This window comes from Sapajus apella, unplaced genomic scaffold, assembly GCF_009761245.1.
Source record: "Sapajus apella isolate SASKATOON/1434 unplaced genomic scaffold, GSC_monkey_1.0 scaffold18, whole genome shotgun sequence".
In the NCBI taxonomy this organism is placed as follows: domain Eukaryota; kingdom Metazoa; phylum Chordata; class Mammalia; order Primates; family Cebidae; genus Sapajus; species Sapajus apella.
The window spans coordinates 29,674,979-29,684,018 of NW_022436958.1; the positions used below are offsets into that span (position 1 = coordinate 29,674,979).

Here is a 9,040-nt window from a genome sequence, read left to right on the forward strand (position 1 = left end):
AAAAAAAAAAAAAAAAAAAAAAAAAAAAATTAGTCAGGCATGGTGGTGCATGCCTATAATACCAGCTACTCAGAAGGTTGAGGTAGGAGAATCGCTTGAACCTGGGAGGCGGAAGTTGCAGTGAGCTGAGATTGCACTCCAGCCTGGGCAACAAGAGTGAAACTCCATCTCAACAACAACAAGAACAACAACAACAAAATAAAAAAGAAAGAAAGAAAGAAAAAAAAATGCAATTTAGTCATTGAATAGTTCTGCAATTTAGATAAGAATGCCAAAGATGCTAAAGGCTTGAATCTGGAGAATATAGGGGAAAAATAATAATCAAACCAAGTGTATGTCCATTCCTATCTGCTCCTTGAATTATGATATAAGGACATCTCAGTAGTTTCTCATTGTATTAATCAAAACACCTGATAACATCTTTGAAGGAAGGGAATTGACAGCTCTACCCTAGCTGTCAAGAGTTACACTTATAAGTTTGATTCAATCATTGGTAGGATGTCTACATTTATGTTCCAAGCCAGGATATTTTGCCAAGAATAAATAATACACAACACAGAACACCAAGACAGCAGGAATGGCCTCAGACTGTTCTAGGACATGTTCTAGATATATGCTGATCTTATTCTTGAGAGATCCTTGAAGAAATTGCCAAATAGGGCAGCAGGTCCTGGAACCACCTTGTAATACTTTTCCTTTTTTAATGAGAGCATATTAGACTAATCATCCTCGTGATTTTTCTTTATCAGCCTAAGCTACGGTTATTGCAAGCTTTTGTGAAAGACCTTGTAGCTGCACGGTAGTGCTGTACTAAGCAGAACTCACACGTACGTAAATCACAAGTGTTTGGAAATCCTACATCTTGCTTAAATAGCATCCTAGTGAGTCTTGGAGCTTGACAACATTCAGATAACTAAGAATTCTCAACTTCAGGCTGAAGACTGGAAGCACTATGGCTTATCTTAAAATATTGTTTAGCATTACATTTAATATTCAATGAAAGTTCTGTGAAACCCCTCAACAAAACTTTTCATTTTCTATTTTGAGAATTTCTGTCTTATTTTGATAAAAATAAACACAGTATGTTATATAGTGTTTATGCCGCAGAGGAAAGCAGCTGTAATATGGGCAGAAAGTATGAATTTGTAATTTTTGAAAGGTATAATTTTTTTAAATAAACACAAGTCTCATTCTGTCACCCAGGCTGCAGTGCAGTGCTGTGATCACGGCTCACTGCAGCCTCGTCCTGGTAGGCTCCAGTGACCTCCTGCCTCAGACTCCTGAGTAGCTGGGACTACAAGTGAGTGCCACCACGCTGGGCTAATATTTTTTAAAAATTTTTTGTAGTGACAAGGCCTCACTATGTTTCCCATGTGCTACTTGAACTCCTGGGCTCAAGTGATCTGCCCTCCTTGGCCTCCCTAAGTGCTGGGGTTACAGGTATCAACCAGTGTGACTGGCACACTTTTTAAAATTGCCAACATTCAAATTACATTGTTTTTTCTTACTCTTTTCTGAGTCTAGATTCAGTAAAAACAATGGTTGTAATTTATTGTATTTAGGGATTTCAGTGATGATTATATTATTTGTTTTCTTACCTGGAAAGTTAAAAATTAGCCAAAATCTATACACTTAAGTATGGAGTAAAAACACTGGAATTGAGCCAGCCATTATGAATCTATACACTCCTCTCTTTCCTCACAACACCTCAATTTGCTTTTAACTTTAATAGTTTTTTTTTACAATCTTGACAGAAATAAACAGTCAAATATAATATAACCTTATCAATTAGCTGCCTGTCTTCACTATGAATTTGTCCAGGCCATTTCACTAAAAGAGTAGGTTGAGCCAGGATGACTCTCCCCAGAACCCTTGCCCTGATAACTCTTATATATACCTCATACCTCATTGATACTAAGGCGCTTTCTCTGACGAGAGGCTAGGTACACTCATCTGTGTCACAATTTAACTATTGTCCATAAATACACAGCTTCATTTAACTTATTAGTAGAATTTTATGTCTCTGGAAACTTTTAAGAGTATGAAATCTTACAGACATTTTGTCTTTAGCCCGTAACACTGCTTGGAGCAAAGCAGACCTGTCATTTGGTTTTGCAGCCTTTGTAGTCCCTGACACTCTAGAACATTAGAGAGAGTGAAAATATTCTTCTAAAGGGAAGGAATTCTGCATTTTTATCCCACTACTGGCTAAATGGTTTGTTTCATTTGTGAAGAATTCATCAAACTATATTTTTAGGATATATGCATTTTTAAACGTTTAAGTTCAGGGGTACAAGTGTAGGTTTGTTACATAAGTAAACTTGTGTCATGGGGTTTGTTGTACAGCTTTTTTCATGACCCAGGTGTTAGGCCTAGTACCCATTTGTTATTTTTCCTGATCTTCTCCCTCCTCCCACACTCTGCCCTATTCAAAAGACCCAAACGTGTGTTGTTTCCCTCTATATGTCCACATGTTCTCATCATTTAGCTCTCACTTATAAGTGAGAACATGATATATGCATTTTTATTTAAGTATGTTATACTTAATGAAAAGTTAAAAGGATGGATGTAAAATGTTTTTAAAAACTTTTTTCTGAAAACTCATGTTGAGAGAATTAATAATTGTATTAAAATATACACTAAAGGAAGTACTTTAGGCAGAGGGAAAAGATACTAAACAAAAAGAATGGAAATGCAGCAAGAAAGGAAGAACATCAGAATAGGCATCTTTACATATAAGGAGATATGGACCCTACAAAGGTGAAAAATAACTACACAAAGCAATAAGCGTTATGTTTTATGGATTTTAAAACTATATAGGATAAAATACATAAAGTCCAATGTTTATTGTATTGAATCCTTTATCATTATTTGTACATGAAAACTAGATTTCCCTTATTTGGACTTCCAATTATTTCAGCCTACAATATTTGAGTGGTTTAATTGCTAAAGTAATTGCTCTCAGGTTTAGATAAAATTTTTTCTCTGTTGTGTAGAAATATTGCCCTTTAATCCCCATACTGTACAACATAGTATAAAAATTACTTTTTTTAAAAAGTAGCCTTATTTTAAAAGACCCTTTAATAACTGAAAATTAGAAAGTGATCTTAAGTAACCAGCTGTCAGTTAAATTGATTATCTGCATCAAATTATTTGTATTAATATTTTTAAAATGCTATCACACTAGCCTGCCAGCAGACTTAACAGAATATATTTTGGAAATGTTTCTTTACTAAACTACAAAAGATTAAAGCAAAAATGCCGAAATATTATCCATTCCTTACTGTTCAAATTACAAAAAGAAAATGAAGGCAATCTTGATTTTAAGGTTTACGCCCACAAGTTATACAAATAATGGTCACTTGTGTGAAATGTTATATTGATATCCTTTTAATATGTTCATTTCACTTTACTTACTTTTCAACAGATATTTTAAAATACATTTTATTTTGTATATTTAAAGTATAAAACATGATGTTATGCAATACATATAGATAGTAAAAAAGGTTACCATAGCAAAGGAAATGAACATATCTACCATCTCATATTATTATCCCTTTTTGTTGTTGTTGTTGTAGGGGGTTTATTGTTGTTGTTTGGGGGTAGGAGCAACAAATATTTTTAAGATAACTGCTAAGTTCCAGACACCATGCCAGGTGCTGGAGACACTATACAAACTAGGCAGCCTTGGTCCTTGTCCTCTAGGGCTTACAGTTTGTTTGGGAAAACCAGCAGGTCAACAATTACAATACACCTATCATATGAGAGCAATGAGAACACACAGGAAAGCCACCTGACTTGGACTTAGGAAGAAAGATTTTGTTCAGGGAGGAAAGATGATTAGAGATGAGCTGGTCTGTGCTATGACAGATACCCCCGCAATTCCTCCCTCTCGTGTTAATAGTTTGCTATGGTCCAGGAGTTGTCTCCTTTACTTTTGGCTTTGTCATCAGTCTGATGGTCCTCACTTTCTCTCAACTTTTCCAAACAACAAAAAATTATCTTTGGCTTTGTCCTTCAAAGGAATTGGAAATATATAGCTTCATAAACTCTCTAAATTTTCTATTCCTATACTTGTCTAATCTTCAAACTATTCTAATTTAAAATTTGAAAGTATGCAAAAGCTTATTTTCCTTCTAAAGGATAAGTCATAACTTACTTATATTGTGGATAATATCAGCCAAAGTTCCTGCATTCTACAGATTTTTTAAACCTCAGATTCAGGATTAAATTCCCAGCTCGTGGCCTATTGTTGTCATTAGCCATGCAAAGCCCCTCTTTATTAATATTTTTCCTCCACTGTCCCCATATCCCATGCTCTGCCATTCTATTTCTCACTCCCATGCTTAGCAATCGTTCTAATGTGTTTATGAACATCTTTCTGTTTTCTTGAAAATTGAATATTGTACACATGAATCTATAATTTACATAAATTTTCTCACTTTTTAACTGCTATCATTTAAAGTACTTACAGCTTTCATGTTGTTATAAGCATGTCTAATCTCTACTTCTAACTACTGCATAATACTCCAATGTATATTACCAGACATTTTATCTATTTGCCCTCTTAGTGATAGCACCTGGCAACCCAGCAGTCTCCAGCCTTCTTGGCACCAGGGACTGGTTTCATGGAAGACATTTTTTCCAGGGCAGTAGGGAGGAGGATAGGTTTTGGGATGAAACTATTCCACTTCAGATCATCAGGCATTAGTTAGATTCTCATAAGAAGTGTGCAGCTTAAATCCCTCACATGTGCAGTTCACAATAGGGCTTGCACTTCTCTGAGATTCTAATGCCAAGGCTGATCTGACAGGAGGCAGAGATCAGGTGGTAATGCCCACTGGCCTGCGGCTCACCTCCTGCTGTGTGGCCTGGTTCCTAACAGGCCACGGACCAGTATCTGTCAGTGGCCCAACCCCTGATTTAACCCACTGCGGCCTAAAATCAGGTCCAGGTTTTATGGACCTATGGCTTATACAACCGCGGGAGGAGGTTGAGAAAAAATGCAAAATACAAGTACAAATTATGTACAAAAGACTAATTAATACAAAAGTGAATGCTTATTAAAAGTGAGAACAAAAACTAAATCAGTTGCTTCTATATTAAAAGTAACTAACCAATACCATAAATTCCAAAATTTTATTACTTTACTCCTTAATACATTTTCTTTAGAACTTTCCCTCATTTTGGCTTCATTCTCTTTGATCTTTCCTTTACATGGCTTCAATTTTGTAATGAGAAAATAGAAACAATTTAGTCTGTCTTTTACAATTGATTATAGTATGTGTATGTTCATTACTGAGAGTTGAACAAATTTCTCTGACTTTTACAACTTGTTTTTGGTAATGGCAAGTACATTTTCAGTATTACTGTCAAATTTGGGAACACCTCCATCAAGTTTCTTTCACATATGAGTTGTAAGATGTCAGAGCATGTACAGTGTCCTTGTTCAGAAGCGAGTCTTACATACTCTAAATCAACAACACCCAACCACTCTATTATCAACATCCTCCATGTATCGATGTATGAAGAGTTTGTTATCTCAATATGTTTGGCCATTTTATGGCAAATGAGCAAAACATTCTAATATTTTTCTCCAATCGATTCATATGATTCACTCTTCTTTATAAACTGGATTATTACATAATCCAAGGATTTATTTAACAGTGCTAAAAGAAATGCATGGCTTCTTCTTTGAGAAATAATACCGTTTACTTTTGCCTCTGGTATGACAAAACATTGTTATAGTTCATTGCTCAATGTTAGTAAAATTTCTATTGATTTCATTGCTCATCTTTGTAACTTTTGTTTCATATTCCCTAATTTTCCATCACTACTTTAATACAAAAAGTCAAAAATGATGAAGAATATGTCATATGATATAATTTAATTATATGTCTACTTTTTTTTTTCTATCCAACATCCAATCTTCCTTGTTATCTAGAATGAACAGTTATTTCCCATTGTGTGTAGTGGTGATGGAATTCAGAGACCTGACAGTTGCCATGGAAAGCTAAAGTGACTACATTTCCTGTTATTAAAGCTAAAGTGACCAAAGCTTAGTGATTACATCTCCTAAGCTATTCAAGTGGATATTCCTGGCCTTTACTTTGAACCTGGTAAAAGAAGCCAAATAAAGGAAGGTCTGATTGAAATTCCCTTCTGCTGGGTCTGTATATAGGTATGGTAGAATCCTCTGTGGCAGCAGTGACCAGTAGTCCTAGCCAGCTGAGTTTGCCAAATAGCCTCTAGATTTCCCTTTTGTCAGCTCATTTTCCTATACAGCTGCTTCCAAAGCCTTCCAATGAATGCATGAGCACCCAACAGCTTCCAATAAATCTCCATGTGGCTTGGGACAGCCAGTGATTTTTCTCTTGCTTGCAATCAATATCCTTGCTTAATATGAGAAATTACTTTTGAATCACTTTGTGGGAACTAGGTTATGAGCAAAACAAGCTCCTTTTGGATATGGCAGTTTTGCTAAGTGATTAAAGCATTTCTTCTGAATTACTTGAAAATTAATCATTTGACTTCAGAAGTAGTGATTTAAAAGAAATATAATACAGTCTGTAAATGCAGAATCCATTTCAATATTGTTCCTATCATATTACTTCTTGCATTATAAAATAGATATGATTTTGCTTATAATCTTTATTAATATTTCTGCAATATCCACACTTCAAAATTTTTATTACTAAGTCTATCCTTAAAATTCATGTTAAATATACATACTGCTTCTATATCTTTCACACTATTATTCTCAGCCTTTAAAAATGAAATCACAGACATAAATATAGTAAATCCAAGCCCATTATTTAATCTTGCAGGACCATAAGCCTTCAATGAGCAACCTGATGATGTTAACTAGCTACAATAAAACAAACTTTCAAAACTCTAAAATATTTTAAAATTAAATTTTCTTTTAAAATCATATTTTATTACATTTCAAATAATTTTGTCCTCAAGAAAATATGGCAAATGCAAGAATAGATTCATTATAAGGAATATAAATATTATAATAAAGTGATTAAATAATAATTGTAAGAATGCAATAATATTTTATCTTGGTCCAAACCAGTGGTCCTCAACAGGATAATTCTCCCCTGGCCCCCAGGTAGAGTTACCAGAGTTGGCAAATAAAAATACACAGTCAGTTAAATTTAAATTATTTATGATTATCTATACATATTCTGAGATAAATGGAAAAATATCTACAGAACAGTCTTAATCTTTTCTTCTTCTTTTTTTTTTTTTTTTTTTTTGGAGAGAGAGTCTTGCTCTGTCACCCAGGCTGGAGTGCAGTGGCGCATTCTTGGCTCACTGCAATTTCTGCCTCCAGAGTTCAAGGGATTCTCCTGTCTCAGCCTCCCAAGCAGCTGGGGCTACAAGCACACTCCACCACACCCAGCTAATTTTTGTATTTTTAGTAGAGCCTGGGTTTCACCATATTGGCCAGGCTGGTCTTGAACTCCTGACTTCATGATCCACCCACCTCAGCCTCCCAAAGCTCTGGGACTATAGGCATGAGCCACCATGCCTGGCCGACAGTCTTAATCTTAAAATTTACTCATTGTTTATCTAAGATAAATGATCAGTATGTAAATTATATATTTCTTTTCTGAAAATTTCCTTGATGATTTGGCTTTCATTAAGTTTCTTGTCTTACAGAATTGGCTTATAAAATTTTTTGTAGTCATAGTCTATGTTCCATCTACAGTGTAACATATCTTCCATAGTGGTCACATCCAACTTTTCTACTTTGTCCATTGAACATTCATTAATGAGAACATTGTGAAGTCTAGCTTATAAGTCCAGTTTATTGAACATGTTCAATATTAGCCTTATAAGCTGGACTTCTGAGTACGTATTAACCTAGAGTTAACTCTGGCACTTACTCTTTTGCTAAAGAACATAACACCATATTTGCCGGGCGCGGTGGCTCACGCCTGTAATCCCAGCACTTTGGGAGGCCGAGGCGGGTGGATCACAAGGTCAAGAGATCGAGACCATCCTGGTCAACGTGGTGAAACCCCGTCTCTACTAAAACTACAAAAAATTAGCTGGGCATGGTGGCATGTGCCTATAGTCCCAGCTACTCAGGAGGCTGAGGCAGGATAATTGCCTGAACCCAGGAGGCGGAGGTTGTGGTGAGCCGAGATCGTGCCATTGCACTCCATTTTTTTTTTTTTTTTTTTTTATGCAATCTAATCCTGAAAAAGGAAAAAAAAAAAAAAAGAAAAGAAAAGAAAAAAGAACACAACACCATATTCCATAAAATAACTTGTTCTTTTTTTTTTTTTTCCTTTTTCAGGATTAGATTGCATATCTTGATCTACAACTTTTAAAAATATTTTCTACTGATAAAAAAGAACATTGTTATAAACTTTTATTCCCTTCTTTGAGTACATATGATAATTTCTCCTGTTCCATCCTTGAGGAGTATTTAGTAACATTCATATTAAAGAATCAAATTATTCAAGGGATAAAATCCATTTCAAAATATACTCTTGACAATGTCAAAACAATTATTCATTTCCAGATGAACTTTTTCCCTGTCCCTAAGTTGTGTTGTTCCTCTTAAAACAACCTTGGCATATAAGGGATAAACTTTTCATTTATTTTGTATTTAATATATTCAACAACTCTCTGTAAGCAATGGAGGGTATCAATTAACAATATTCACTCTTCTTTCAAATTGCATAATCCTACTGCTAAAAGCTATGAGCAAGAAAAAGTTTGATTTCAGTGCTTCAAATAAACTAAGAATTCTCTCAATCGCATCTGTTAAAGACAGCCAATGACTTTTAAAATGTGAAAGAACTGGGCGGGGCGTGTTGGCTCACACCTGTAATCCCAGCACTTTGGGAGGCCAAGGCGGGTGGATCATGAGATCAGGAGTTCGAGACCAGTATGGCCAACATAGTGAAACTCCATCCCTACTAGAAAATGCAAGAAAATTAGCCAGGCGTGGTGGTGGGCACCTATAATCCTATCTACTTGGGAGGCTGAGGCAGAAGAATCACCTGAACCCGGGAGGCAG

General features: G+C 35.3%; 1 protein-coding gene across 2 annotated transcripts in view; it reads right to left on the bottom strand.

Moving 5' to 3' along the window:
- Positions 1-9,040, bottom strand: part of SCN9A (sodium voltage-gated channel alpha subunit 9) — a 175,766-nt gene that overhangs the window by 119,655 nt on the left and 47,071 nt on the right. The window lies entirely within an intron of this gene.